Source organism: Pavona decussata, unplaced genomic scaffold (assembly GCF_977016875.1).
Source record: "Pavona decussata unplaced genomic scaffold, jaPavDecu1.1 SCAFFOLD_111, whole genome shotgun sequence".
NCBI classification, from domain to species: Eukaryota; Metazoa; Cnidaria; class Anthozoa; order Scleractinia; family Agariciidae; genus Pavona; species Pavona decussata.
In genome coordinates, this window is record NW_028145525.1 from 417,359 (window position 1) to 423,531 (window position 6,173).

Here is a 6,173-nt window from a genome sequence, read left to right on the forward strand (position 1 = left end):
TAATAATTTACTCTCTGTCTCCTCTATTTAGAACATCAAATTTAGTCAAGCTCAAAATTCACTGTCTGCAATCGACTTGATTTTCGCCTTTGCATCGTCAGCTGCCCTTCTCTTTGACACACTTCGGTTGGGTTCTTGACTTTGTAGTTTCAGTCACCTCGGCCGGTTCCTTGCTGCAACTCCTTTTTTTGAGTGGGCATACAAGCTAGAGAAGGCGTCAGATCCTGTTTCCCTTGAGTAGAAGAACAACTCCCCTCACAACTCCGTCTCCCCCTTTCACATGTTTAACAACCTTGGCCCTCTTCCACTCGCCTCCGTTCCTGTTCTCGCCTACCACCAGAACAAGATCTTCCACCTCAGGCATTTGAGGCTTGTCCTTTCTGTTGACTATGGGCAGTTCCATCAAACTGTGGACATACCCTTTCTGCCGACAGCGCCATGCGTGTTCTCTAGCATTCTTCAGATGTCTGTGAAGCTTGGTAACTTCCTCCTCGTCGATTTCAATATCTTCTAGCCCTTGAGCATTTTGGCCCCACATTAAGACGTTTGGTGTCAAGGTTTGTGGTCTGCCATCGTCACTCTCAACATATGTGAGGGGTCGATTGTTGAGATGCTTCTTGATGTCAATGACCACTGCTTCAAGTAGCTCAAAGGTAAGATGTGTCTTCCCCAGCGTCTTGTACACTGTTTTCTTGATTTCCTTAATCAGCCTTTCATACACCCCTCCCCACCATGGAGACTTAGAGAGATTGAGCTGGCAATTAATCTCTTGTTGTGCGAGTAAATCTTGTAACTTCTCACTTCTACGAATCCTTTTGATCCAGGTTGCCATTGCAGGGATGTAGCTAAAGTTTTTAACAGGCGGGAATCTAGCAATGGTAGGTGGGTTTTGGGGCCAAAGGCAACAGAACATAAATTGACGCAGTTCTAAATTCTGTTCTGTTGTACAACGAACCAAGAGAAACCTGGGTATGACCCAGTTACGCATTATAATTTATGAATACTTTTGGCACTCAAAGAAAATTTATTCAGGCCTTATCTCATTACCGTGCGAAGCCTGAATCTGAACCAGGTTGAAATGGCTTCCATGAGCGAATGTGTGCAAGGTTATGTTGTTGATATTCAAAGACGTTTTGCAAGGGGTTACCCACGACAGGGATGGTTTGGATTATATTCTGTTTCGCCTTGATTGAGTGATTAACATCCTTGTGAGATATTTGGGTGCTGAGGCAATTGACCTGAGGGTAATCGATCTTCTTTGTGAGGTGAAAGACGCGATTACTGCAAGTCAGTGTACGAACTCTCACACTGAATCTGAACCAGGCTGAAATGGCTTCCATGAGAGAATGTGTGCAAGGTTATGTTGTTGATATTCAAAGACGTTTTGTAAGGGGTTACCACGACAGGGATGGTTTGGATTATATTCTGTTTCGCCTTGATTGGGTGATGAACATCCTTGTGAGATATTTGGGTGCTAAGGCAATTGACCTGAGGGTAATCGATCTTCTTTGTGGGGTGAAAGACGCGATTACTGCAAGTCAGTGTACGAACTGTCACACTACAGGACTTGTATTCACAGGTATTCAAGGTAGGCCAAAGTTTAATATCCCAAAAGAACAGCTGCAATCTCTTGTCAAACAGCGGTTTAGTATTCTGGCCATAGCTGATATTTAGGGTGTAAGCCGTCGAACTGTGGAAAGTCAATTTTTTTCTTTCTGGAGTTCAATAACCACACAATAGTTCAAAAACCACACATCAGTTCAATGACAGTAGACCTTAATATTAACGTTATATTTTTTTCTCAGATTTTATCATATGAGTTCAATAACCACATAAACAGTTCAAAAATCACACATAAGTTCATTGACAGTAGACCTCAATTGTAAGAATAGCTATAGGGGGCGGGGGTTGGGGTTTCGGGGTCAATGAAAAATCCAAAGTCCAATAACCCCATTACAGTTCAATAAACACACACCAGTTCAGTGACAGTAGACCTCAGTTGTAAGAACAACTATAGAAGGAGTGGTTTTTTTTTATTTCTTGCGACAAGTAGGAGGAGAGGGTAGAGGGTTTTACGGGGTGAGGACCATGTTAGGGCAGGCAGAAAGTAGGAATAAACGAAATAGAATTTATATATTTACAAATAATAGAAACACGGCTTCTATGTACGCATTTAAAAAAACCATTGTCCACTTATTCACTGCCTGTCATTGTAATCATGTTTAGCATCAGCTGTTTAATAATGCAGCTACTTCTTGTACTTAGCTTCTCTTCCTGCTCTTCTGTCTTGCTTGTGCATCAGACCAATGGAGCAAAAACTGAACAAACCCAAAGCGCAAACTATTATTTGGTCCACTGAACAACCCTGTACCAAGATAGAAGCCCCACTTGCAGTATGAAAAAACTGATCCTGGCCTTTTGTCTGTGTCTTCAAATTTTTCTTATTTTATATCAATTGTGTAATGGGCAATTCCAGAAAATAGCCATACCCAACAATGGACGGCTCCCATGTTTTAACCCCCCCTTGCCTTCGGAAATTCTGAAATGCGTTACCCCCCATGCCCTCACAATTCCATAATCATGAACCCCCCCTCCCCTTCAGAATGTCTGGTTTTTCTAGGAAGTACATTTACGACTTAGCAACGCCTACATGAACAAACAAACATGAATCTATGCCTCCTCAGGGCTGTGATCTAGCGGCGCTAGGTGACAAGCTTTACTCTTCAGCGACAAGAAAAACCTACCGCAAGTGGCTAGGCTGTGAAAACTTCTTTTTAAGTCCGAATTTGGCTATAAGAATAAACACCATTTACGGCAGTTTTACTCCTCTTTGTTTTCTTGTGCTGTTTTGACGTTTACAAAGCAGAATAGTTCGAATTCAGACTGTTAAAATCTTTCAGCAGTCAAATATACCGTCGCGTCTTGTTGTAAGTAAGTAAGTAAGTAAGTAAGTAAGTGAACTTTATTTAGACAGGGTGGTCCAATCAGCTACGGGGCTGTTATCCTGAGGGGCCCTGTATACACCTAAAATAATTATTATTATGGTATAAGAAAAAAATTACAATATATATGACTCAAACACTTTTGGGTTAAAATATCATAGGATAGAAACAATAAATAAAAACATTTGCACACTAAGAAAAAAATCTATGCAAAATCGTGTGTCATCATTAGTCACTTAAAAGCCTCCAAGGACGCTGCCCGTTTGTATGTTTCAGGTAACGAATTAAATATAATCGCTCCGGAGTATCTGAAAAGTTCTCCTCCCGAGGCTAAGTTTGGGTCTTGAAGGATGAATGTCTTCACGCCGACGTGTATTGTAACCATGGAAACTGTGGTTTCTATTAAAATAATCAGAAAGATACTGGGGCACTAAATAATTAAGACATTTGAAGACTAAGATAGATTTGTTCCTTTTCCTGATAGTTTCTAAGATAGGCCTTCCTAGTCTCTTGATAGCTTCGCTGGTGCTATCTCGTCTGACAATTATACGTGCAGCTCGATTTTGTAGGCGCTGTAATCTACTCTTGCACTCAACAGACAATTCACCCCAGGCCGTGTCGGTGTAGCACAGGACTGGTAACACGAGACAGTTGTATACGCATTTCGCTGCCTTAAGCGTTAAACATGATCGGATGCGGCCGAGTAGACCCAAGCGCTTGTTAACCTTGGTAAACACTTTACTAACATGCTCTTTCCATGAGAGGCATTCGTGAAGGGTGACCCCTAGGTGGCAAAAATTTCTCACCCTTTCGATGTCACTGCCATGAAGCTGGGTCTTAAAAGAGGCATTTGCAAGTTTCTGTTTAGTACCAAAGAGCATACATTTGGTCTTCGTGAGATTTAGAACAAGCTTGCTGTTTTTCATCCACTGTTCAACTCTTTGGAGGTCTTCTTGGATTTCCGTCATGATGCAGTTTGACTCCGAGCCAGTGGTATATATGACGGTATCATCTGCAAACATGCTGATATTGGATTGCAGTAAGCACTGTGGGAGGTCGTTGATATAAAGCACAAAGAGTAAGGGGCCTAATAGTGAACCCTGAGGTACACCATAATCCAAGGGAAGGCTAGATGATAGTTCTTTCCCAAATTTTACTCTCTGTGAGCGGGTGCAGAGATAATCCAGCAACCAGTTATAGCTTGGGCCTCGAACTCCATAGTGTTCTAATTTATGGAGAAGGCACTTGTGATCGACGAGGTCGAAGGCCTTTTTTAGGTCAATAAATACCGCCCCTGTCATTTCCTGTTTGTCCATGCGTTCCAGAATGAAGTCTGTAAGATACGTAACAGCAGTTTGTGTAGAATGTTGTTTTCTGAAGCCTGACTGATGTTCTGATAGGACATTGTCTGTAGTTAGGAAGGAGACCAGTTGTACTTGAACCGTACGTTCCATTATCTTTGAGAGAAGTGGAAGCACGGAGATTGGGCGGTAGTTGTTTACATCATCTTTTTCCCCGGACTTGAAAATGGGCGTCACCTTGGCCTCCTTCCATTCCTGAGGGATAATACCCGTCAAGATTGTTAGATTAATGAGATACGCAATCGGTTTGGCTATGTCGGGTGCTGCGTCCTTTAGAACCCTAGCAGGGATTCCATCGAGACCGGTGGCTTTTGATGATTTTAGCTTGCACAGTTCCTGTTTGACAAACGTTGGGCTTACAATGACACTGTTGCGTCCTTTTATACGTTATGTAGTGTGCACGAAAAGTGTTCTCAACCCATATGACTCATGTAGTGTACATGAAATGTACCATGATAAAAGATCAGGTCGAGTGTAAGGAAAATCATGAGACTTGTTTGTCTTGGGGGCAATTAAGGGATTTCTTACATTTTCCGAGAACATTCTCTTCCCTAAACCCTTCAAATTATTCCTTCACAATGTTTAGCCCACAAACAAGTGAACACAAGCTAAAGCTTTACATAACATATCATAACTGGTTTTATTTCTCCTTACCAAGCTTATGTTTGCTCTCTAGCAGGAATGGAAATCAACTACTAAACTAATCAGGAAATCTCCATCATTTTGCTTCATTTTCTAGAGATTGGACATCCAAAGTCATGTTTTTCAACCTAAAAGAACTACAATGTATCATGCAATATGTAAAAATTACTTTTTTTGTACGGAAAGGGACGCTATCATTATTTAAACAACATGGAAAAGTGTATCTTTTGAAGATAGACTAATTTCACAGGATTGTGAATGACACTGCCAGTACTGAGAACTACTGAAGAAAAGCTGCGTTCTCAAAGAAAAACGGTTATGTGACGAGGAACAAAAGAAAGTCCCTATGCCGGGCTTATTAACATTAGCTTAAAATTTTACAGTGCCGTCTGCCATTGCAAGCGTAAGACACAGTGCGTACACTGCCATAACCCCTCGTCACGATAGAGAATGCCTACTGTGTCCATGTCCTTGTCGTGCCATTATATTTCTCCTTCGTGCCAGCCCGGCTTAAACGTTGTGCCTTTAAGTTTCTTCTCTGTCCACAACACTTTCCCTTTGCTTCCAACTACTGCAAAGTCACTGGCGACGTTGTTGAAAGATTCCTTTATTTTCTCCAGAACTTCACGATTTCGTTGAGAACGTGGTCTTGTGAAAGAATCGGCTGTCCTTAATCTTTTTGCACTTGGGCCATTTCAGAATTTCTCTGAAGCCTGGCAAGATTTTCTGTAAATGGATTGCATCTTTTTCCTCCAGAACGATTTTTTTTCTAGAGAAATCAAGCGTTTCAGTGACACTAAGTGATTCCATTTTTTGAGGAGGGCATATAGTTTCCTTCTTGCCACCTGCTTCTTCCCTCGTCGACATTTCATTACTGGCGTTTACTCGCTTTCTTGTCAATAGACCTTGCCTGTTTTGTTTTCGCTCAACGCCGAGGAATTCTTTGAAGATTGAAATAAGCTCTACCAAGGCTTTTCTCTCTCTGCTGAATACCGCTTGCTGTTGTCCACATTTCAAAAGTCCAAAGCAAATAATCAACTCCTCCTTAGTTCCAACACTAAGGATTCCGTGATGCAACAAGACCGCCCTTAGGTATCGAACTTGTTGTTTATTCAAGTGACTCACAGAAGAAGGGACATTACTTATAATTCCGTCATATATACAAACATCGCGATCTGCATCTTTTTCTTCCACCAATTTTGCAACCAACTCATGCTTCTTTCAGACA

The 6,173-nt window shown here is 41.6% G+C and overlaps 1 pseudogene; it reads right to left on the reverse strand.

Moving 5' to 3' along the window:
* Window positions 1–51: 51 nt before the first annotated feature.
* On the reverse strand, window positions 52–832 carry LOC146470785 (uncharacterized; annotated as a pseudogene).
* Between the last annotated feature and the right edge of the window lie 5,341 nt (window positions 833–6,173).